At 43.3% G+C, this 25,693-nt stretch overlaps 1 long non-coding RNA gene across 1 annotated transcript in view; it reads right to left on the bottom strand.

The window, feature by feature from the left end:
- The window catches only part of LOC134401384 (uncharacterized), a 126,111-nt gene extending 116,239 nt beyond the window's left edge, over positions 1-9,872 (bottom strand). The window contains exon 1 of the long non-coding RNA XR_010025649.1: positions 9,846-9,872. This is a non-coding gene — a long non-coding RNA (uncharacterized LOC134401384). The remainder of the gene's footprint in view (positions 1-9,845) is intronic.
- Between the last annotated feature and the right edge of the window lie 15,821 nt (positions 9,873-25,693).

Below are 25,693 nucleotides of genomic sequence, written 5' to 3'. Positions count from 1 at the left end.
CTATTACTCCCATTGGTTGGCTGGGCTTCCAGTGTGTATGTGTGTGTGTGGGAGGGTTGTCGTCATCCTCCTCCTCCTCCTATGTAGCCTCCTACAGGGAATCTGTTGCTGTTGCCTTGACTCGACTCGCTCCAATGTGCCTGACCTACAGTGGGGGAGGGGTGCCTCCTCGTCCTGCAAGATTCCTTTCCTCTCTGAGATTGGGCAAGCTGTGTGCTGCTGTTGTGACATTTATTAAGATATTTCTTATTTATTATTGTGCTAAGTGCTTTCCCGCTGCTTTGTTTCCCTCTCCCCCGAGAGAGGCGCCTGAGACAGGACATTTGAGTTCAGACTTTTAAAAAATCCCTATAAATCACTGCATGCAGAGATCTGTTCTAAAATTGGCATGCCTAAAGCCCTATTTAAAAGTTGTCATGGTGCCAATTTTCATGTGTTTATCTTTAAAACTGAGGGAGCTGTAAGCATTTCTGTTAATTCCCATTGACGAGAATGTATCAATTATCCAAAAATGGAATGGTTCTTCAACAAGGTGGAGAGAGGGACCTACTCCAGAAATTGAGGCGGGGAAACACTAGATTAAATTTCGAGGTGGAGAAGACCCACTTTGCACACCCCTATTACAATGCCCTTGTGCTGACAGATATGTCATGACACCTCTGCTTGCCAATGGCTTACTTGCTGTCATGTCACAGAAGGGACATAACACTGCTGACCAATCAGGCCCACTGTGACATCAGGACAGATCAACTAATGACATCAAGATAGTTGGATTCTAAGGTCCAGGAATAATTTTTTGCAACAATGAGCTTCACTGAGATCATTTCAATGCATGCTGCTCTTGAACCATGCAGTGTAGCTGTAATTATTTCACATCCACCTGTGTGTCTGCATGTCTATACTCAATTCAGGGTGCTGACATACCTAAAAGACCCCTCTCATCCCTATGCTCCATCATTAACCTTTATGACTGTCCAGAAACACACTCTTTGAATATATCAACTAGACATAAAGTCAGGACTGTAAGAACATATACAGAGGAAGAAAAAAATGCTAAGCAGCATAAAACTGCACAAAAACTGAGTAACAGCCAAGACAGTGGGGTAAAATGACTGATATAATGTGTGAGCAAGAAAGAAATTATAATAGGTTAGAGACATATAACATCCTATAAGATAACATCAGTATACATATGACAGAGTCAAGTACAAAAAAAGGTCCATGTATTTCTTTCATAATTTCTTGTGATGTTCATTACCAAATACATGAATGTTTTTGTACTTTACTCTGTCATACGTATACTAATGGTATGATGTATGGTGTTATATGTCTCTAACCTATTATAATTTCTTTCATGCTCACATATTCTATCAGTCCTTTTACCTCAGTTTTTGTGCCTTTGTGTGCTGTTTCGCATTTTTTTTCTTGCTGGGTAACTGCAACTACTGCCTCTGTTTTTGCACTTCAGAACATAAACAGAACCACTTTTAGTGGCTGCCTCTCAGCTTTGAAATTATCATTCCTTGAAGGCCTGCCAAAGGCCAAGCCTCTACAGCTTTGGAAAGTGCAGCAAGGCATTATTATTCAAACTCATTTTCAGAGACTAGGGCCAGGTTCGGATGAACACGAGTGAAAGAATCCATTGTTGGCTCTTCCCCTGCCCTTGCATGTGCTGCTTCATGCAACCGTTATTTACTTAATGCCCCACAACACTGTGCAGGTTGCCATATTGTCCAAACTTGGGGTGGTTGGGGTGGCTTCATACCTACAACCACAGCTTGCAGTAGGGCTTGTAGGGTGGGTACTAAGCCACCCTTGTCATGCCATGCACTGGGTTCAAATGACATAAGTACAGTGAATTGCAGGTAATTACATATATATCACAGTCATACCACTGCCTTGCACAAAGGTAGGGAAAGAACCAATCATGGGTTCTTTCACCCCCATGATCATTCAAACATGGCCTTGTGTCATATCGATAGGATCCCATCATGGTGATGCTATATCCCTCTTATGCATTTATACTTCACACCATGTACAATGACATCTTTTTCAGTTTTATTCAATATGGAATAAAAAGTTGGATATAACACTAGAAAAGTGGTATTCGGAATGCCTACAGGCTCATCAGACGAGTGTTTTATCACTTGCTCTCTACTGCCCATTTACAGATATGTGCACGTCCTTTAAACTGCGGCATCCAACTCCCATGTGTCTCCTGCTCCTTCTACTTGTTTTTCCATAGCAAAATAGACTCCTTTTAATCTGACTTTTTTTTTAACAGAACTTGCCACTATTTCCTGCTGTGTACAAGAGAAGAAGCGTGATCAAAATGGCCCACTGAATGGGCCACATGCATGTTGTTTACTTTGTCTTTTGAAAGAGGAAGTAATGAGGGACAAACGTATGAGCGGAGAAGCGACAGTAAGGAAATGCAATTTCCCCCTATGTCAGATGTGTAATATGCCCCAACAGTTATCAGCGCACTTCAATACTGAAAAAAGTACTAGTGTAGATCTATCCCAGGATCAGGGAAGCTAGAAAAGTTAACATATTGCGACTGAACCTGGGGAATAAGGTGAGATATATGGCCAAATAAAAGTAAAATGTTGCTTTAAAATTTAAAAGTCTAAATGGCCAGGTTCTAAATCACTTTTAGGGAGCACTTCTATACACACAAGCTGTTCTGTTCATTAATATCTTTTGAGGGAACAACCATATGTAGTAGGGCCTATTCTTTTATTACCCCATCATGCTTTTGGAACTTAGAAATTATCAAGAATGTCTGTACAGGCCCTGCATTTTTAAAATCCCTTTCTTCCAACAAGTATTTAAGAAATAATGTGTTGGTCTACACAGTAATTTTGCATTTTCTGTTTGTATTGCATCCAATCTAAAAATGTTATTTATGACAGCAGCTTTTTTATATTAAGAAGAACAGGGTATTAAGTTTGTGAAAAGCAGAATTGCCTGCAGGCTATGGACTCTTGAATGACACCTTTTCCCTGCAAATTGGTTTAGTGGGTTCCAATCCAGAGCCTTGTAGCACCCTGTTGATGCTCACAGACAGGTGACAGTTGCTGCTTATAAGGTAGATGAGGTTACAATTACATTTCACTCGCACTCCACCTTTTTTTCTCCAGCAAGTGTCAAGAAGACACCATCTGCTATCTGGAGTTCAAGTTCTCTTCCTTCAAATCCTTTCTTAAAACTAACCCGTTACAATAAATCCCTTGGTCAGTCATTCCTCTCCACCAGCATGTTTTCATAACCAGTGACATCTTAATATATTTACTGACCAACACAATGGGACTTCTGTATACACATGCATAGGATTGTGCTGCAATTGGTGTAACTGCAGTTTTGTAACTCCATCGCCATAACCCTTGCCTCTTGCCACCATTTCTTTCCTTTCCACTGTCTGATTTTAAATGGTAAGACTTTTTAGCTGGGACCAATCATTTGTGAGTGTGTGCTTACAGTGCAAAACACTACTGATAGTGCTATGTAAATAATAACAATAGTTTCTCTGATTTAAAAGTATCAGCAAACATTTCATGTTCCTGTAAAGTCATGTAAGATAAGTAAGTGATGATGTACAAACTTTTTATAATGCCAGTTGGGCTTTTGATAGAGCAATCTTCTTGTAAAGTAACTTGTTTCAGACATAATAATTACAATGTTTTTAAAAACACCCAACAGTTTAGTGCTTGAATCTTGCAAGCCCTGCTTGAAGAGTGTCAGAGCACACAAAAGCTGACACCATTAGCTTTTAGCCATGCTGAGTTGGCAATAAAGTGAGCAGAGAAGAAGAATATATTAATTGCCATTAGTCTATCCATTTAAGATGCTCATTCTGTAGCCACCTATACATTTCTTTCCCTCCATTAAAAAGAGAGCCAGAGAACCTGAACTGAAATAGATTATAGATATAGATAGATAGATAGATAGATATAGATATAGATATTCCATACCAAGATTTGCCTTTGAAAAAAAGAAAAAGAAAAAAGCCAAGTTCAGATATCTGGGTTTTGTAACCCTAAACAGATTGTAAATATAATGACAGGTAATAAATATTAGAAATTACAGGGTTGTCCCCCTCTCTCTTTCACTTGTTGCTCTTTTTTTTTTACCATGCCTTGCTGATTACTGCACCTTTGAATCAGAATGAACAATTAACTGACTAATTATTCTAGTCACACCAACCCACAATGAAATCTTTATTCAGTGTTTACAGCAATCTTTGGCAAAGAATGCCTTGCTGTTTTTAAACTAAGAAGAACTGCACCCTTTGGCTTCTCTCGGCATCAGCTGCCTTGGTTTCAGAGCTGGATGCCAGTATTCAGTCTTCTTTTTCTTTCTTCTAAAGTGGGCATTTTTTAAAAAAAGCGGTGAAAAGAAGTATTCTCATCAATGCCCCATATATTCTGCCTGATTTATGTCCTAGCTACTGGGTCTCTTCCTTCCGTATCTTTTTTACATTTATTTTCTTCTACCTCAACTTCATCCTCTCCACCTCTTTCCCCCCCTTCATATATAGAAGCAAAATAGACAGATTTTGGAAGTACCTTATGAAAGGACTGTCCATGATCAGCCAAATGTCACCAAATAAACTGGTCAGAGAAGAACATAAATGGATTTTGGGAAGAAGGAAGCGACCAAAAAGGGAGTCCCTTTACTTTGTCTAGAGCACTCTAGGGTGACCAGATACAAAAGAGGGCAGGGCTCCTGCAGCTTTAACTGTTGTGATGAAGAGGGAAATTCACCAGGTGCTGCATGCATACCAATGACACCAGCTGAAATTCCCTTTTCTATACAACTGTTAAAGATACAGGAGCCCTGTCTTCCATTTCATATGGTCACTTTACTAATAAAACTCACTTATTTTCACATATTTATAGTAAAATTAAAGTATGGGGTGTGGAGGGAGGGGAGAGGAATTTATTGTCCTGCTGATGCTTATTCCTTCCTGAATATACCATCCCCTTCTCAATGCTCTCACAGTTCTCTTCATTGATATACTGGCTCTCCTTTCTAAAAGGATGTTGTACTTCAGATGACTACATGAATTCTTCCATATTTGCACTTGTGAAGGTTAAGAGGCCGTATTGAGGATTCTTACACAGGGTCATCTCCCCATGAGTTTCCTTCAACAGAACCCCACATCTCTGCAAATGATCCTTTTACCTTGTCTTGTGCAGTGCTCTTTCAAATGTATTGTCCTATCACTCTAATGCCTGTTTATATCCTCAATACACTCAACAGCACCCACAGTAATCTGTGTTGAGATTACCTCTGTGTAATTATCTCTTCCCTATGCCTTTTCTTTTGGTCTACAGATGTCACAACCAACCAAGATATTGCTGCTACCCACCTTCTAGAGAAGACTTCTCCACCAGATGTCCGCTAAATGTGTTGGACTAAACAGGTATTGCCCCAGTCAGCATAGCCATTGGCCATTTTGACTTGGGATGATGGGAGTTGTAGCCCAAGACATCTAAAGATTGGGGAAGATTCTCTAAAGAGGTCTTATACAGACCTCTCACATTGTCCCCAGGTACCATTATTTCCATCATTCCACTCACTCTTCAAATATCATTTGTCCAGACAAGCTGAGCTATATTTTATTTATTTATTACACTTCTATATTACCTAGTAGAAGGAGCTCTCTATATGAAACTGTTCATACATTAGAACTTTCTTTCTTTTTTCTTTCTTTCTTTCTTTCTTTCTTTCTTTCTTTAAAACTTCCTTTAATCTATTAAGATTTCAGGGCAGTGTACAACATATACAAATCCCAATACAATAAAACAAGTAACATAAAAGAGGCAGCAATATAAACCAAACACTGAGGCATTACATACATTTAAATCTGTCTGGGCAAATAACAATGTCTTAATGTGGCATCTTAAAGCTTAAAAAGTAGGTAACAGGCACACCTCTTTAGGAAAATATTTCAAAGCCGGGGAACCACCACTGAACAGTCACTTGCAATGAAGAAGGCATTTGGAACAGGACCTCAGTAGAAGACCTTAACACATGGCCAGGTGGAGAGAGACACTTCTTCAGATGTTGGGATCTCAAGACATTTAGGTCTTTAAAGGTAAGAACCAGCACCTTGAATTGGGCCCAGATCTGAATTTCTTCAATAGCCATTGCCACTGCAGCCACACTAGAGGATCTCCTTAAGCTTAGTTCTCCATTCTAGAGACCTTCATCTAGGGTGTCCAACATCTATTTAGTTTCCATCCTATAGGGCTCCCTAATGAGTTAAACTTCATTTTTTAAACTGAACCTTCTTCTCTGACATTTGCAGGGCCCATTCCCTTTTAAATATGTCCCTGAGATAGCACCCCCATTCAGATCCCAGCATCAATACCTGGATATGTAAATTGCATGTTTCCCTTCAGGCAGAGTTTTTATTATTATTTATTTATTTATTAACAACTATAACCCACCTTTCTTCAACAAGTGAATTCAGCTTACAAAACACAACCTCAGAATAACATAAAAATAAATTCCTCACCAACATTTCATAATACGTAATCATAAAGGGAGTGGCATCAAAATAACAAGCAAGATTCACTAATGTGGATTACAATCCCCATAAGCAAAGTGTGAATTGGATGGGGGAGATCCACTTTCCTATTTAATACCCTGCTTGGGGTATTAGGGCAATTAAATGAGGCAATTATTACTCTTGTCATTCACCTACACTAAGGCTACAGTCCTTTATGCGCTTATGATAGGGCCTAACTGCTTAATACTGCCAGTTTTATTTGGAAGGAAAAGCAGCTGATCCAGTGAAGAGAGGCTATCAAATAGTAAAAGTAATTAAACTGCTATCTCTCTCCCTTTCTGCTTCTCTACAGCAGAGACTGGGAAAAAGTGGGGAGGAACCTCCCACCCCATCCGAGGAGTCTCCAGGGGGGAATCCGCACGTCGTACCGAGATTGCTTCTAAGCGACCCCAGTGCGGCGTGAAAGCGATCGTGTAACTTGCCTTTGGAAGAGCCGACGAAGAGACGTCTTTCCCGCCGCCGCCGCCACCCACAGACCTCTTCGCCGGCTGGGACGGAGAGCTCGGGGGAAGAAGGCAGGGTGGAGAGCTTCTTCCGCTCTCAACCCCGCCTTCTTCAGCCGAGCTCTCCTCGCCAGTCGGCGAGGAGGTCTGTGGGTGGCGGCGGCGGCGGCGGCAAAGACGTCTCTTTGTCAGCTCTTCCAAAGGCAAGTTACACGATCGCTTTCACGCCGCACTGGGGTTGCTTAGAAGCGATCTCAGTACAACGTGCGGATTCCCCCCAGTTCACCCTCTCCCTCCCCCCTCCCCCCCCCACGGCACATCCTCCACCTCTGAGTGTTGCCAGTACGGAGGTGTGCTACTGCTTCCTCCTCTCTCTTGCCCCCTCTCTCTGGGCATCATGTCAGGGAGGATTGGGCCCACAATGATTCCTAGAGAGTGTGATCAGCCACCTCTGCCCACTTGCACTCTCTCTTTTTGGCCGATGCAGCATAGAGTGCTGGTCGTTGAAGGAGCAGCCACTTCATCCTCTTCTTCACTTACTTAGTACTTGGACATGTAGTGGTGGAGGTTGGGCCCAACTAGTCCACCCCATCCTCCACCCTACCAAGTGAGGGAGGGTGAGTGAGCAGGCAAAGATGGACATGAAGTAGAAGCAGCCTTTTGCTCCCTCCCTCTAGATGGCCCTGCTAAGCCCACTTCTTCCCTTTGCATCACCGAAATAGATAGGATGCACAAGCAGGTAGAATTTTCCAGAGAGCAATGACAAATCTTGATAAAATAGTTAAGAGCAGAGACACCACACTGACAACAAAGGTCCGCATAGTTAAAGCAATGGTATTCCCCGTAGTAACCTATGGCTGCGAGAGCTGGACCATAAGGAAAGCTGAGCGAAGGAAGATAGATGCTTTTGAACTGTGGTGTTGGAGGAAAATCCTGAGAGTGCCTTGGACTGCAAGAAGATCAAACCAGTCCATACTCCAGGAAATAAAGCCAGACTGCTCACTTGAGGGAATGGTATTAAAGGCAAAACTGAAGTACTTTGGCCACATAATGAGAAGACAGGATACCCTGGAGAAGAGGCTGATGCTAGGGAAAGTGGAAGGCAAAAGGAAGAGGGGCCGACCAAGGGCAAGATGGATGGATGATGTTCTGGAGGTGACAGACTTGACCTTGGGGGAGCTAGGGGTGGCAACGGCATAAAGCTCTGGTGTGGAGAGCTGGTCCATGAAGTCACGAAGAGTCAGAAGCGACTGAACGAATAAACAACAACAAGAGAGTAGGAGAGGAATCCGAGACAATGGCAACCGTCACTTGGGGCTCATCTACACCAAGCAGGATATTCCACTATAAAAGCGGTATTCAGGAGTCGCACTACTGCTTTATAGAGGTATTGAAGTGCACTGACAACTGTTGGGGCTCATGATACATACCATATACCACTTTCATACCACTATACCCTGCTTGGTGTGGCTCCTGCCTTTTGTATACCGCTTTCATTGTGGAATATCCTGCTTGGTGTAGATCAGTCCTTGGTCTGTCCTTCATGCCCCGAGAAGGAAACACTGAGCAATTGTATGGAGAAAGCTGCTGCTCTTGCAAGGAGCAGCTGCTCCCTCCTCTTGCTCCCTCTCTGGGATAGGGAACTGTGCAAGCAAGAAAGGCACCAGCTGTTTCTACCTCCTCACTCTCTTGCTCAGTCTGTCTGGGCTTCACAGCAGGGAAGATTAGGCCCATAGTGCTGCCTACAGAGACAGAGTCCTAGCAGCCACCTATGACCACTTACCCCTTCTATCTCTGGGTGGTGCAGTGTACAGGGCTGTCTGTGGAAGAAGTAGCCACCTCAACCTCTCACTTACTCACCAGAATTCACCCTGTGGAAAGTACAGCAGTGGGAATTCTGCTCAGAGAACCGGACAATTCTGCCCAGCGAATTCTACCCTTGCAGGAGCAGCCACTGCCTCCGCCCAAATCACACAGCCTCGACTTTTCTCAGCAACTCTCTCTCTCTCTCGTTGCTCCCCTGGCCTCTCCTTCTGCGGTGCTCTACCTTACCTGTGCATCCTCCCTCTTCAGGCAGTGCAGGAAGGATGCTCCCTGGCTCTCTACCTGTGCCTGCTCACTGGCCCTCTCTCGCTCAGTGGTGTGGTGGAAGACGGTTCTAGCTGCGCCCCATCCGCGCCACTCAGGAGAGAGCAGATCCGCGTGTGCGTGAGAGGCGGGGAGGGCTGCTCCTTCAGTTACCAACCCTCGGGACGCTGCACTGCCCAGAAGGCGAGCAACGGGCAGAGGCAGTGGCTTGTGCTGTCTCTTTAGGGAGAACCACGGGCCCAATCCTCCTTGTTGCCCAGCCGAGAGAGAGAGAGAGAGAGAGAGAGATTAGGGGCATCCACTGCCTTCCGGGGCTTGCGCACTTTCCTGCCTGCCCCCCAAAGTGGCAAAGCTCAGCCGGGGCGGCACCATGGGCAAGGAGGCGCACCTGGGATCTTCTTGGCTGGGAGGGGAGATGCCGTTTTCTTTTCAGCCTCTGCTGCCGGGCAGGGGGAAGGAGGAGAGCTGGCTATTTAGTTGCGTCCGATTGCCTCGCCTTAGTTCCAAGGAAACCCTGGGCAGTTAGGGATCTGGTTGAGTATGCGCTCGCTCCCCCTCCAGCTCCCCATTCCCCTCCGCCGAGGTCTCCACCCCGCCACCGCCACCCCCACCCCGCGCAGCCACGTCTCCGCTCCCAAAGCAGCCCGCGCGCAATCGCCTCCGCACACCGCCCAGCGCGGAACCCTCCGCAGGAGAGCGCGCCTGCCCCTACAGCGCCACTGCGCATCCCTTACCCAGCGAGGCGGCGTCTCTTCCTCCTCCGCTCGTCCTGAGAGAAGTTGCGGGGAGAACGCCGCGCCAAGGGCTCGCCCACGCCTGCCTGCCAGTCCCGTCCTTCCCTTCTCCAAGAAGCCGGCGAGTGGCCTCACCGCAGTGGCAGCGATGCCTTCTTCTCCGCCACCTCGGCAGCCCCGCGGCACCGGACCTGGCTGACGCTCTTCCTCACGCGCGCGCCTTCGCAAGGTCCCGGCAAAAACTCCAGCCCGGCGCAGCCTGGAGCGGCCTCTCAACCGGTGCCCGGCGCAGCCCGGCGGCTCGCTCCTGCCGCCTGCAGCCCGGCGAAACGCAGACGCGGGCTCGTCCCTTTCCCCTTCAAGCCGAGGCAGTTTGCCGCTCAGGAGTTTCCTGCGGGTTTTCTTTCCCCGCCTCGCCGTGGCCGCGTGTTTGCCTGTTTGGACACCCTTTTACCGCCCGCTGCCTAAAAGACGCTGCCTTCTCCCGAGGGGGGAAAAATGAAACAAAACAAAAGCCAAGAGTTATCCTGGACAGTCCCGTTTCCCTCCTTCGTCGCCTCTCGAAAAAGTAGCGCAGCCTCTCTCTCTCTCTCTCTCTCTCTCTCTCTCTCTCTCTCTCTCTCTCTCTCTCTCTCTCTCTCTCTCTCTCTCTCAGAGATGTGGCTTCTGCTGAGGTGAATGTATTTAGTTTCTTCTCCCTGCTCCGTTGCTTTCTGAAAACGCTTTCCTCAGGTAGGCGGGAGGAGGAGGAGGGAGCGTGGTTCCTTCAGCTCAAGCTAGTTTGGAACAGGAGACTGGAGAAAAGCAATTATTATTATTATCATTATTATTTGGGGGGGAAATGTTTTCTTCCCCTCCCCCCCACCTCATCTGGCTTGCTCATGGTCTAAGTGGCTGCTGTCTGCCTGAGCCAGTGGTACTCATTCCGCTGCTCATGAATATTCTGACAGAGGCAAGCGCTGCTGAAGTAAATTGAATTAGCCAGTTGGTGCCAGGAATGTGCGCTGCTCCTTCCTCCTGGAGGAGCTGTCTGGAACCCCACCAGCTCCGAGTAATTAATGGCCAGTTGGCACCTTGAGGAGCAGACAGAGGCGGCAGCTCTCCATGGGCGCCTCAGCAAGGACAGTCCCCCTTTCCCGGATTCATAGTCCGCGCAGAACTCCTTGCACGCTGGAAATGCAATGCAGGAAATGCAATGGTGAAAGCAAATGCATATAGACTAGTGCCATCCAGGGCTGGCCCAAGGCATTTTGCCGCCTCGGGTGAAGAACAAGATGGTGCTCCGCTCCCAGTCCATGTACAAAAGCCACCTGGACTGGCAGATTAATCTGTCTTCAGCACTCTTGATGAGGCGGCATCATTCACTGCATTTGAAAGCATGTGGCCAGAGCAGGCTGCAGGGCATACAGGTCTCCCCTAAAACTCCTTGCTGCCACCTTGCCTGAGGCAACTGCTACATTGTACCTAATGAAAGGGCTGGCCCTGCTGCCATCAGGTTTTTTGGTGGTACAGGAGTACTGTTATCAGTTGAGGAGGGCTGGCTCAACCACACAGGCAGTGTAGGTAGTTGCATACATGTCCAGGTGCCCCCCATTGGTCACAACTTTTGGATGGCTTTGGCCGTTTCTACACCTGTCTTTTTCCCTGGGAATCATCCCTGTGCATCCAAATGACACACAGGGGATCCTGGGAGCAGACAGGGATGATCCCCCCATTTTCCTGGGATAATCCTTAGATGTAGAAAGGGCCCTTGGCAGCCAAGCCAAAGATTGTGACTGCCAGGGTTTCCAGTCCCTCTGTCACTAACCTCACACTGCTGAGGTCAGGGGAAATCCTCGGCTCCCAGTTGGGAGCTGGAAAGGGTTGTGGGAGCTTGCTGGCTTGCCGGCTGAATGGTCAAGGCATTTGTGGAGCCTTGGCAACACAGCAGCCAAGGAGGTGGCTGCAATCTTGCCCAGCTCTGGAACTGGAAGCTGTGGCAGGGAATTATTGGTTTAGCTTCTGCATGGCTGATGTGCTCTGGGCAACTTGGCAACAGTACAACAGCCAAGGAAGCTGCAGCTGCTCCGGCCAGTTGCAGAGCTGGAAAGGATGGCAGGAATGTGCTGGTCTGGCCACTGCATGGCCAAGGGGCTTTGGGCACATTGGACATGCAGTGGATGAACAAGCTTTGGTCTTCTTCCACCCCTGGAGCTGGGAACAGTGGAGATCGGTGAACAACTGCCAGGATGATTCTCACCCATCACTTCAGCTCTAAGGCTGAGTGGAAGGCTGGGGATTCTTCATATTCACCAGAGGATGACTGCACATGCACTGTGGTGAACACAGCAAGTGAAACTGGGGAAGCCTGGGTTTCAACTTTTAACATGGCCAGTTGCCTGGACAAATGGCTCTACAGACTCTTCACCATTGTACGGGGTTCCGAATCTGTATGTGTTACAAGTTTCAGAAACATTCCTTGGACTGTGTTCTCAGAATGCTCTCAAGTGACATAGGGACAGTTCTTAAAATTGAACCGGTGCCAGGCCTTGAGCTGAATCCCTCTGCATTGGAAGGAAGTCCTACTCCTTAGTTCAAAATGTTTTGGGGCAAAACACTGTTGCTCAGTTATGAGGGATAAAAGGCACTCTGTGGATCAGGGGTGGGGAACCTCTTTCAGCTCAAGGGCTGAATTCAATGTTGGAGACACTCAAGGGGTGGGGCATTCCAGTGGAGCTGAGACAGAAGGCAAAGGGAGCAGGGCCAAAGCTAAAAGGGGTAGATCCAAAATAGGAAAATATCAGCATATTGTAGTTTAAAGCTCTTAGTGTAGTTTAATGCTCTTAACTAAGCATTGTGAGAGGCATTTCAACCTTTTAGAATAGGGATAAAACTAGGGCTGTGCACAGCTCCCCTGACTTGCCTTGGAGGTTGTCTTAGAGCCTCTGAAATGGCCCCGATTTGACTTGGGGCACTTTGGAGGAGGCCTGCCTTGGCGCTGAAGCTGAAGTGAGATTTGCTCCCCCCAAAGTGACTGGGCCTTAAGGTCCCATGGGACTCCTGGCTTCCCCTTCCCCCTTCACAGCCCCCTCACCCCCCAACCCAAAGCTGCCACTGGCGGGACTTATCCATAAATCACATCCTTCTCTACAAACTATGGTGACAATAAAAAGGAATGATCTTTTATGGCTGCTGTAGTTTGTGACAATAGAGTAAAATCAGAGATCCATTGCAAATTTAAGTTTAAATTGCGGCCTGGCTCTCTGGGAGGAGGACATGATTTACAGGTAAGTCGCAGTGGGAGTTAACTGAGGAGGGGGAGGGAGGAGAGTCTGGTGAGCCCAATGGACTCACAGCCAGTCTTGAACCAACTTTCCCAGGTGGGTGGGTAGATTGGGGGGGGGGGGAGTGGCCCAGCAATTCAGAGTGGCTCTGAATTGGCCTGAAGCACCCTGAGGCTTTGGTGCCAATCTCTTGCAGCCTCAGGGTGCCTCGGGCTGACCTGTTACCACCTTGGATCCAGCTCAGATTCGGGGATACAGTCTGAGGCAGTGCACAACCCTAGATAACACTACACAACAGCTGGAAAACCACAAAATGATTGGTGGTCGGGTGAAAGCAGGTGGGATGAGGAGAAAGGGGCGTAGCCATCTGAGGTTGGATTTGGCTCTGGGTTGAGGTTCCCAATCTTTGCTCAGAAGCATTTTTTCTTACATAGGTTACCTTGTCCTTTAAAGAAGGGACATAGCCAAAGATGTTAATACCAAGGTCCAAAACGGAAAGTGAGCCCAACTGAGGGAAAACCAGCATGGTAAAGAGTGATGCTAAACAGGCAAACTTATATAAGGAGGTGTAACGCAGGCTACAAGACTAATGGTATTTACACATTTTTTTTCTTACTTACACCACTGGTCAACAATGCTGGAATAATTTTGAGTATTTGGCCCCATGCTAAAGTAGGATCCTGGATGTAAGGACTCAAAATGTCACCTCAGGTTAGGACCTTGGGTTTAATCTAGGAAAGAATATCAGTTTATTCTAAGTACTGAATCTGCAAATTACTGTTAGTGGCTAAATGTCACTCCAATTCCCTTAAAATCTCCATTTTAATTGTGAATGATGCAAGTGCTGAGGATCTGAAAAACTGCTACCTCAATTCCCAATCTGATCTGTAAAATGGGAATAACAGTAACTTCCTTCTCAGGATTATTGTACTAAAAGGAGTTTTGCACACAAAGATTGCTATCGAAATTCTCAGTGTCATCCCATTATGTTAATCAGTATAATTATGCAGCACCATTGATGCCTGCTGTGTGAAACTGAACACTGCTGTGCCATCAGTAAGTCTTGTCATCTCCACTTAGATAGATTCTAGAGAGAGTTAATTTTGTTAGTGAAAAATGTAAGGCTTTGGGGACCATCCATCCATTGGGCAGGTTTGCATGATCATAGAGGGAAATTAAGTCATGGTGTCTTATTTTCCCTCCCTGAGTGTGCTGGTTGCAAGCAGAGGAGTTACATGCTGGAAAGGGGCAGCTCCAGACAACAGCTGAGCTGCAGGATTCTTCACTTGCTCCAGCTTCTGGAGCAGCTTTAAGGGCAGCCCCACATAGAACACATTGCAGTAATCCATATTATCACTTTAAAAGTGGTTCTTTTCATGGATGAATTTCCAACTGTTGCTGCAGGAGAGGTCCTGGTAATTCACAACATCATGTAAACCCACAAACTTTTGTGAATAGCCAATCACAAGCATGGAATAAATCACTCATTTAGAGAGACCTTTGTGTGGGGATTTTTTTTAATACTATTTTTATTGATTTTCAAGTAAGAACAAATACAATAAACACACAGAGTAAAAGAAAACACTCAACAACAATATAAATGTTCCCACAGCACCACTATAAAAAAGCATGGGTGTTCATTCCTTCAATAAGCACTTGGTACAGAAAAAGATGCAGGTTAAGTTAGAACCTCTGACCAAAAGGATTCCTGAGTCATTGGGGGTCTAGGTTCGCCAGGATTCATATTAATAAATGTGAAAAAGTCCAACCAGTTTTCCACAAATGTGCTAAAGGATAACATGAGGAAAGGGGAGATTTAAAATACTTTAGATATGTAACAGATACATTTAGGGTGCAATCATATGCATGTTTAGACAGGAAAAAGTCATACAAATCCCAGCATTTGCCCAGCATCTTTCCTCTTTATAAACATATGCATGTTTAGACAGGAAAAAGTCATACAAATCCCAGCATTTGCCCAGCATTTTTCCTCTTTATAAACATGTATAGGATTGCACCCTTAAAAACTCTACATCAAGTAGCTTTGTTGCCACAGCAATGTGGGAGATGTAACGTATGAGCTGTTGCATTCACAGCAACACTTGATCCTCTGGAATAATGTCATTTCTCTCTTGCGGGCTTCATGGTCCAACCATTGCCTTCTCAATTACCATGCATTGAGAATTATGGGAGTTGTTGTCCAACACATCTGGAGAACACAGATTGTGGAAGGCTGGTTTAAACAAACATTACGTTCCCCATGCAGTGATGCTAACAGGGTAGCTTTGTGTGTGTGTGTGTGTGTGTGTGTATATATATATATATATATATATATATATATATATATATATATGAAGTCAGGCATATTTAAGTTTTAGGACAACCTCTTTGATGGGTTTGCATTAAACTGTAAAGGAAATACTGTATTATATATATATATTCATTCTTAAGATGATTTCTTTTCTTTTTTTTAAAGAATAATATTGCCTTTGGATAGAATAAAGAAAACTGAAACACACTAGTAGCAGAGTTTATATTTCAAGCTCATCCAGTTTTGCAAATCTCTGCAGATTCTATAGTAAGAGTACTCGTTAGTGCTAAATTTGTGATTTCATGGCAATATGTGCCTGTGTAAGATGTAATCCTAGCTGAATTGACACTTTCCCCAACTCTTACAGAAGCTGTATTACAAATATTCTGAAAGCTTTATTCCCAGAGAAGTTAGAATATTTATGACTATCCTGTGCTATATTGCAGTTCAACCAATCAGTGTTATAATATAATACCAGATATAATATAATACAGATTTTTTTAGATTTGCAGCAGGAATAGCTTTTGATTCAATTTTTGAAATTAGTAGCCAATAGTCATGGTAAATGTATTGTTTCAATAGAAAATGTTTGAAATGGAATCAAGAACTTTATTCAAAATATAGTTAAAATTTTCTTTTAACTGACAATCAGAAATGAGTTACAGTTGTGGCAAGTGCACACTTTGTTATATAATGTTCATACATTGTGTATGCTATTGCAATATAATTTCTTGTAGAAGGTCAGTAGCTTTACTAAAATGTTATTGGTTATTTTGTTACTATTGCCATTTTGTAAATTTCAGACTTACATTTCAATGTCAGTTTCTTAATTGTACTGGAATATAGGAATCCTCTTTCTCTAGATACAGAAGAAAGCAGGAAAGGGATGTCTGTGTGTTTTGGGGTGGAGTGTGTATTTTGGGCCTCACACCCCACCTCTGACTTGTATTTAGGATCTTGGACAAGTTATTTGTCTTTCAACCTTACCAGCTTGCCTTTCTGTGAAATGGGTGTTTTGTGTCAGGTCACACTCACTACAGCATCCATTTTGTCGCTCACCATGGTAACCATTTTGTGATGATGGCGATGACACTTTCTCAAAAAGTGTTCACTGGCCCAAACAGTTTGGAGACAACTGCTGTAAATCATATGAATTGCTTTGGAAGAAAAAGACTTTAAACAAATCCACAAGATTAAGGCACTACTGCTTTAAAGTGCGTTAAAGCACTTTATAACAGTTTTGACAACTGTTGGGGCCCAGGACATACTCCATAAACAGTTGAGTTGTCAAAACTGTTAGAAAGCGCTTTAAAGCGGTACTGTAGATCCAGCCTTAGAGTGTTGTGTGTGAGTTCTCTTAATACAGCTAGAATGGGGGAGGAATGTATACTCTAAGCAAATGGGGCCTTCCATTTCCAAGCTGTTTTTGATGTGTGTATGGGATATTGGTGGTGGAAAGACGTATTATAGATGTAATATGCAAATTCCCATTTCCATTCATGCAAATTAACAGAAGCAAGAAAGATGTGGTCAAAGGAAACCCACAGATATATCTGTCCCTACCAGAAACTTTTCCTGCTGAGTTTATTTATTTATTTATTTATTTATTTATTACATTTCTATACCGCCCAATAGCCGAAGCTCTCTGGGCGGTTCACAAAAATTAAAACCATAATAAAACAACCAACATGTTAAAAGCACAATTACAAAATACAGTATAAAAAGCACAACCAGGATAAAACCACGCAACAAAATTGATATAAGATTAAAATACAGAGTTAGAACAGTAACATTTAAATTTAAGTTAAAATTAAGTGTTAAAATACTGAGATCTAGGGAGGAGAACCTCTGGTCATGGGTCTCTATAACCTGGCCCATGAAATCTTTCCTGCTGGACATGACCACTTTTAAAACCCTGCCCCCTGCTTTTGATCTCTTTCTCCCCACTCTGCCACATATTCTCAGATGTGTAAGTATAAATTGGACTTAGGGTGGCAATTTCTCAATTGCCCCAAGAGGACATGTATTAACCCCCCCCCCCCAAAAAAAGGGGGGGAGAGGAAAAGAGATATATTTTCATAAAATGTTCATATGCTACTTTATTTGCATATATGCAAATGTAGAAATAATTATTACAATTTTAATACAGTACATCTCCACTAAGTGGGGAAGACTGCAATCAGGTCACCTCAATTTTTGCTCAATTTTCTGTCCAGGTGTTTTGATGGGAAGCTTCAAGGCCCAGTGCTTCCTCTGATGGCTCTTTATCTTTAAACCAAACTTGGACTGGATAGCCCTTCAAATAGAGGATACCTTCAAAACAGAGGACAGTCCTCTGGCAGCTCTTCACATTGAGGACAGTCCTCTGGCAGCTCTTCACATTGAGAACACATGGCCACCCTAAACTGAATCAGAACAAACTTTGTCCAAGTATCCTGTTTCAAGTAGCAGCCAACCAGATGCCTCTGCTCACAAGGAAAGCTTGAAGATGATAGCCATCCCCTTTCGTTACCTCTCAGTTAAGAAAAGAACAGAGTTTTAGTAATGAAGCCACTAAATATTAGTAAAGATAGTTAAATGGAACATCCATGTTTAGAAGCTGTTTACCTCACAAAGATATTCTGCTTCTGAACATGGATTTTCCATTGAAATATCAGGGCATTCATAGATAATAGGTCTGTCAAAGGCCTTATAAATTGCTTCCATAAATTCATTATGCATTGAATTAAAATACTTGCTTTTGTCAGTCCTGAATCTACTTAACTTAATCAGTGGGTTGTCTCCCAGTTTTAGGAGTGATTGAAGGAAGAAATCTATCTGCTCTGTTCATCATCATCATCATCATTAACATCATCATCATCATCATCATCATCAACGAAGATAGATAAACCTCTGTCATGTCCCCACTTAGATTCCCCCCACCAAATTAAAAGGTCTCAAACTTTAGCAATCCTATACACATTTACCTGTTAAGCTGAATAACACCAATTTCTAAGTAGATATGCATAGGTCTGTTTTGTTTGTTGCTTTTCTCTACTTTTTTTTTAATGCTGTTATTTATTTATTTATTTTAAGATGAAATCATAACTAAGCATTGCATTCTGTATGTAATGTTACAGATTTATATAATACCATTGTGCTTCTGTTACTTGCTGCTGGAAGAGACAAAAAAAGAGAGAGTAGTTGGGAGGGGACAAACCTATGTTTTACATGTTCTGTGCAAGTCAATGTAGAAAGAAATTAATTCTGTACACTCAGTTGCAAATATGATTGACAGATTTCTGGAGGATGTGGTTTTAGTTCATAGAAATTGCATACTGAAAAACAACACTAACATCATGGTGGAACCAGAAATTTAGTTATGCTTAGACCCACTGAAATCAATGGGATTTACATCAGTGCTGATTAACTTGTCCTGTAGATTTTAATGGGTGTACTCCAAGCTAACCCTGGGTCTGACCCAATGACTTTTTCTCAAGTTATATATTCATGTTTTTTTTTTATTGTATAGATGTTATGTTATGATTCCAAGCATTTGTGGTATTAATCCAAGCCTGTACAACATATGATCGGCCAAACTACATGCACCCACCAGCCAGTCAGTCAACCACTTGTTTTTTGCCGCACTTCCTGGGGACTGCAAAATCAAGGCCTATTTCAAGCACCTGGCAGGCCACAATGCACTGGCTGGTAGTGCCTGCAGCTTGTACGATTGCAAGGCATGCAGTCTTGAACTAATTGATTTGAATTTCAAATAGAGCAGAGTGCCTGAACTGGTTAATGACCCATCTTGTAAAGCAGCTTTCCTCAAGGTGGTTGAGCCTTTGTCAACCCTGCTGTCCAGCTGTGGGGGACCACAGCTCCCATAATTGGCATTGATGGCTGGCAATGATGGCAGTTGCTGTCCAACACATCTGGAGGGTGCCAGGCTAGTGAGAGCTGATTTCAAATACTGTCTGAAACATAACCAAATTGGAGGCATAAAGCATCCTGTATCAGAACGGAACCCATTTTTTAGTGGTTCAGCTTCCTGGACTTTTCAGTGGTGTATCATCACGTAAAAAAACATGTTCATCACTATTCTTGCACATGATCTCTGTTAAGCTACTATACTGCAGTTTGTGCCTGTGTGTGCACACACAACAAGATTTTTTTTTTTAGGATGCATTCCTACACATGTTTAGACAGAAAACAGTTGTACAACTCCCAGCATGTATTTGATTTATACCTCATCTTTCCACAAAGAAAAGGTGTGCAAGCCATCTAATGGTAATAAAGTCAAGATTATCATCATCATCATCATCATCATCATCATGACACTTTTCTGTGATATTTTTTATTTGTGTCCTAGTCCCACCCATCAAAGTGAGCACCATTCGACTAGTCGTACAAAGTCAGTATCCTGGGTTTTAGTTTTTTGTTATGCATGTCCAAGGGCATGGTTATGCAGACAAAGGTCAGGAGAAGCAATGGGTCTCCGAAAACAGCACATACACAGATGTATTACATTCATACACACATGCACACACACTCCAGGTCCCTGCAATATACAAGCCCTTGTCTGCTCACCCACCACTTATTAAAATGACAGGTATTTCTCTAGTAAATTAATAAAAACCACATTACTGTCAAATCCATGAATTTCAAGTTTTTAAAAAGTTACAATGTAGAAAGGGTGGGAGTAGTGAGCTAGAATAAAATATACATGACAGCTTTAATAGAGTCGAGGCTGCCATGAATATGCGTTGATTATTCTGTACACCATGGTACGATGAAAATAAAATGCAGATACTGTCGAGTGCTTTAGGTTATAATTTAGGATAATCTACAATATATACAGTTAACACACACAAACACACTCAGCACACAACACCCTAGAGGATTCTATAATATATAGCATAAAGAAGCAACATCACAAGTTCCTAACTTCTATACTACTCTATATTTTGTATATTTAAAAGTGGTGGGAGTGTGAGTAGTTTATTCTTTTCTTTTTTCTTTTCTTTTTTAAAATTGCTGCTGGCATGCAGCAATTGGGAGTTCAGTTTCAGACTGTATCATTTTGTCTAGCAATAGAGGTGAGTAATGTGCTTCTGACTGCCTTTCTAAAGAAATGTTACTTTATGCACTGGAAGAAAAGAAAGTGAAAAGAAAGTTTTGTTTTTTTTAGAAGCGGACAGCAAGTGGGATTGAATGAGAAAGTGCTAAGTATCCCCAGCTTCTACTGATGTCCAATGAGGTGTCACTCAGGGCTTCACTGCATAAGTTTAAAATCCCACACTCTTACCAGGGTTTCTGTTTCTGGATTCTTTGTGGGGGAAAGATCGGCGCCTTTACATGGGCAGACACGTGCTTTGATTCGGGGAATGCTTTTCTACATGTTTCATTTTAGAGCCGTTAGATGGCGATGTGGTTACAGCACAACTTCAGAATTTCACCAGAAAGAATTGCATTCTGAAGTCTTCTTATTGGGGCTCCCCCCCCCCGATCTTTTTGAAAGTGTGATAAAGCTCAAAAAGTGTGGGAGATGACCTGGAAGTTTATGACATCAGGTAAAGGACTTGCAAAACTTCTATGAGTGACCAATCATGAGCACGCAATAAAAGTCTAGTGTAATTAAGCCCGCAGTATCTTGTGAGGAATTTGCCAAGCTACTGAGGTGTACTTATGCCTAGATCTAACAAAATACTTAAACAGGTACTGTATTGGGTTTGGAGGTGTGTCAACCAGTTCTGGATGGGGTTACAGTCCCCCTGAAAGACTGTGTTCACAGCTTGGGGGTGCTTCTGGATCCTTCACTCCAAATGACAGCCCAGATAGATGTGATGGCCAGGAGTGCCTACTATCAGCTTCGGCTTATATGCCAGCTGTGTCCCTTCCTAGAGTTGGAAGACCTAAAGACAGTAGCGCACACACTGGTAACTTCAAGGCTCAACTTCTACAATGCGCTCTACACAGGGCTACATTTATGCCTAGTCCAGAAACTTCAGTTAGTTCAAAATATGGCAGCCAGGTTGGTGACAGGAACACCTAGGGGTGACCATACTACAGCAACTTTCAAATCACTTCACTGGCTGCCAATTAGTTTCAGGGCGAAGAATAAAGTGTTGGTTATTACCTTTAAAGTTCTACATGGTTTGGGTCCAGGTTACCTGCGGGTTCGCCTTCTTCCATACAATCTGCACTGCACACTCAGGTCCTCTGGGAAGGGTTGTGTGGTCGCACCATAGATTTGTGTAAGGGCAATATGATACTGGCTGTTTTATTCTCAATTCTTTTTCTTATAATGCCTATCATGTACAATTCTGGTCACCACACCTAAAAAAGGATGTTATAGATCTGGGAAAAGTGCAGAAAAGGGCAACTAAAATAATCATTTTCCCTCATAAGGGGCTGGAGCATCTCCCTTATGAGGGAAGGTTACAACAACTGGGATTGTTTAGTGTGGAAAAAAGGAGGCTAAGGGGAGACTTGGTAGAGGTGTACAAAATTATGCATGGTGTGAGGATGTGGATAGGGAGACATTTTTCTCCCTCTCTCAAAATACTAGAATCTGGGTTCATCTGTTGTTTTTATACTGTTGTTTTTATACTGTTTTTATGTTTTTTAAATTTTTGTATACTTTTAATGTTTACTATTTTTAATTGTTGTGAACTGTCCAGAGAGCTTCGGCTGTGGCCCGGTATATAAATGTAATTAAATAAATAAATAAATAATAAATAAATAAATAAATTCATTCCATTAAGCTGTTTGGTGGGAGATCCCAGACAAATAAGAGGAAGTACTTCTTCACACAGCGCATAGTTAAATTATGGAACTCACTTCCACAAGATGAAGTGATTGCCACCAATTTGGATGGCTTTAAAAGGGGGTTGGATAAATTCCTGGAGGTGAGGGCTATCAATGGCTACTAGCCCTGATGGTTGGGTGCTATCTCCAGTATCCAAGGCAGTAAGCTTGTGTGCACCAGTTGCTGGGGAACATGGGCGGGAGGGTGCTGTTGCACCATGTCCTGCTTGTTCAGCGCTGGCTGATGGCTGGTTGGCCACTGTGTGAACAGAGTGCTGGATGAGATGGACCCTGATCCAGCATGGTGCTTCTTATGACTTGGCATCTTGCAAAGTGAAACATTCCCTTTGAATCAAATATCCTTCTAATGCTTCTTGAAGTGCTTTGTGCCACTGAATCCATGGAAAGTTAAATCCATGCAAAACTGTGTAAATAATAAAAACCATGCTGAGTAGTTCTAAAATTTAGAGGCTTTGGGAGAAGATGAAAGAAACATTATTTTGCTATTACTGTTTGAACAAGAAAATTTTATATGCTTCAAGCTATTTACACATTCCCCTACAACAAAAACTTTGCTAGGAAGAATGTTTATATATCATCAGGGCTTATCTCTTCATCCCACTTTTCTCCAGGATTGAAATGAAGGATGAGTTACAGGTTATTTAAATGACAGAACTCAAGAAACAATAGAGAAGAAAGGTAAGATACAACTGTTTTAAACTTTCATGTCATCATTTCATTCCAGACTGGGGCTTTAATGTTTCCTATTGTGTAACTTATTGTCTGTTTTTCCCCTCCTTCTCCCTACCTATTCCCATTTTAACTGCCCCACTCAATTATCTGCACAGGCAATAGATATAGGATGGCTTGCTTATGATTAAACTCTGTTCTGATATCGCTACAGAGGGAGGAGGTAGGAAGTATTCATTCTTCAGAAATCAGGAACAAATGTTTATAGTGGAGTTGTTCTTTTTCTTCATTTTTTTGTTTTTTTTTTACACTCAGTCCAATTGATGGGAGCTAGAATGCTTTGAGGAAATCACCATTATTAACATTTCATCTTAACCTTTACTTACATGTTCCTGTCATTTTTACAGCCATTTTCACACACCCCTTCACTTTATTAACTTTTGATTTGGAAAGTCACTAAAAATTACAGTATGAAAATCTATCATTACTCATGCCACAGAACTTTTGTGACACAGCTAACAGAAGTAGCTTGTCTCTTCCGTGTTCATTGTTCTGTGAACAGGAGGGAATTGAGGTCATTGCCATCACTACCCCTCAACTGCCCCACCCCCACTCCAAGCAAAATACTAAAATAAAAGTACAAACTAAATACAGCCCACAAGGAGCAGGTCATAAAACATATGTATACATTGATAAAAATAGCTAATAGTAGAGGGAATTTATGGTGTTATAAAATACACCTTGCCTTCCAAAAATGTCACTAAGCCAAGGATGGAGAAAGATTTCAAGGAAGCATGTCTTCAGGCAAAAATGCCATAAACCACCTGTCTCAAGATAGTTCACATTATCCTGAATGGTTATGGCTTATGCTCTCTGGACAGGTGTGTGTGTGTGTGTGTGTGTGTGTATGAGAAAGAGAGAGAGAGAGATTCCTTCTATTTGACTGTGTCATTGTTTATGTAGAAAGATTGATAATAGGAACAAGGGCAGATGAGGTAGGGGGGGAAGCTGGTACAAATTACTGGGGCCTGGTGGTCTGGAAGTGGAAGCCCCCCCCCCGGGGCCCGACTATGTTGCTTAGCTTGGAGGGGCCCAGAAGATAGCGCTTGGTGGTCAGGAGTGGGAATGAGGGCGGAAGAGGTGGCCAAGGGCCCCACCCTGCCCCGCCCAAGTGCTGCAGGACTCCCAGCACATCTATCACCACAGAAGTTGTCCCTCGCCAACCAGCAAGCCAGCCAGCTATGAGGCCTCAAGGAGGCTGCCACCAGGGGTCTGCCAGTCCTGCTCCCTGGGCTTCATCGAGGGCCAGGTTGGGGGAGTGGGCAAGCAAGTAGGCCTGCCCAAAGCAGGGGGAGCAAGTGGCACTGGCAGGCCTTCTGATGGTACCAGGTGGGGTGGCCTCGGGTAGCCTTCCTCTTCCAGGAGCCCTCCTGCTGCTTGGGACAGCAGCTTCCTGCCCCTCTGTCATGCTGGCTAAAGGTTTTTAGCTTGTCTGCCCTTGCTGGGGCCCCCAATTTTTTTTTCTCTGGGGCCCAAACCTGCTCTCGGCAGCCCTGATGTCTAATATAAAACACCAATTTTGGCCTGTATGCACTGGTTGCCTATACATTTCCAAGCCCAATTCAAAGTTTTAACCTATAAAGTGTAATAATATGGCTTAGGACCACAATACCTGATGAAGGTTCCAGGCCCCTTATGCCTGGAATGCTCTTCCAGAACATTTGAGAACTACAAGTTCAACCACAGCTTTTAAAGCTCAGCTAAAAACTTTTTCCTAAAGCTTTTAAAACTTGATTTTGTTCTGACTTTTATACTGTTAGTTTTACCCTACCCAGTGCCTGTTTGCATTCTCTTCCCCTCCTTATTGTTTTATTATGATTTTATTAGAATGTAAGCCTATGCGGCAGGGTCTCGCTATTTACTGTTTTACTCTGTACAGCACCATGTACATTGATGGTGCTATATAAATAAATAAATAATAATAATAATAATAATAATAATAATAATAATAATAAGCACTTTTCCTGTTATGAACCAACTCTCCTATGATCAACATCTGAGGCCCTCCTCTGGTGCCTCCTCGGAGGCTGGTTTGGAGGATTGGTACAAGGCATAATACCTTTTCTGAGCTGGACCCCATTTAAGGAATGCTCTCCCTTTGCCAGCATTATCTTTTTGATGCCAGATTATGTTTTTCTTCTATTTCCAGACATTTGATGACATATGATCGACTGTTGAATTGATTAGGGTGGCCACTAATTACAGTTGTTTCATGGGGTGGTTATATTTTAGTTTCAGTTGATTTAAATTTTGTATATCTTAATTGTTTTTGTATATTGCCCTGAGGCTTTATTGAGAAAGGCATCTAAGAAAATTAAATGGTGAAGGTGGTGCTGATGATGATAGTAATGAGTAATAGGTAGGTTGCATCATATCTTCTATTTCTGAAGTTCAGGGTAAATCAGCACTATCCACACACAAGAGGGAAATATTAGCAGGCCTGGAGGAACCCCAACATTTGCAGAAATATGAAAAGTCTTTCAGAAAACAACACCCCCACAACTGTATTCAGTAGCCATAGGATGCAGACTGACTACTGGGGTTGGGTGGCTGGGGCAGGGGAGACAGAAAACCATGTAGAAGGGAAATAGAATGGAGTATTGTAGAGCAGGGCATCACTGACTGACTGGAATAGTGAATGAAAACACTCTATGCTGCAACATTTTGTTGCAGTTTCCACTTATTTGTCCCTATTTTCCATTGAATAGTGAACTGGTTCCCACATTCCATTGTTC

The sequence above is a fragment of the Elgaria multicarinata genome, chromosome 7 (assembly GCF_023053635.1).
Source record: "Elgaria multicarinata webbii isolate HBS135686 ecotype San Diego chromosome 7, rElgMul1.1.pri, whole genome shotgun sequence".
Classification (NCBI taxonomy): domain Eukaryota; kingdom Metazoa; phylum Chordata; class Lepidosauria; order Squamata; family Anguidae; genus Elgaria; species Elgaria multicarinata.
This window is presented reverse-complemented; position numbering and strand designations above follow the sequence as displayed.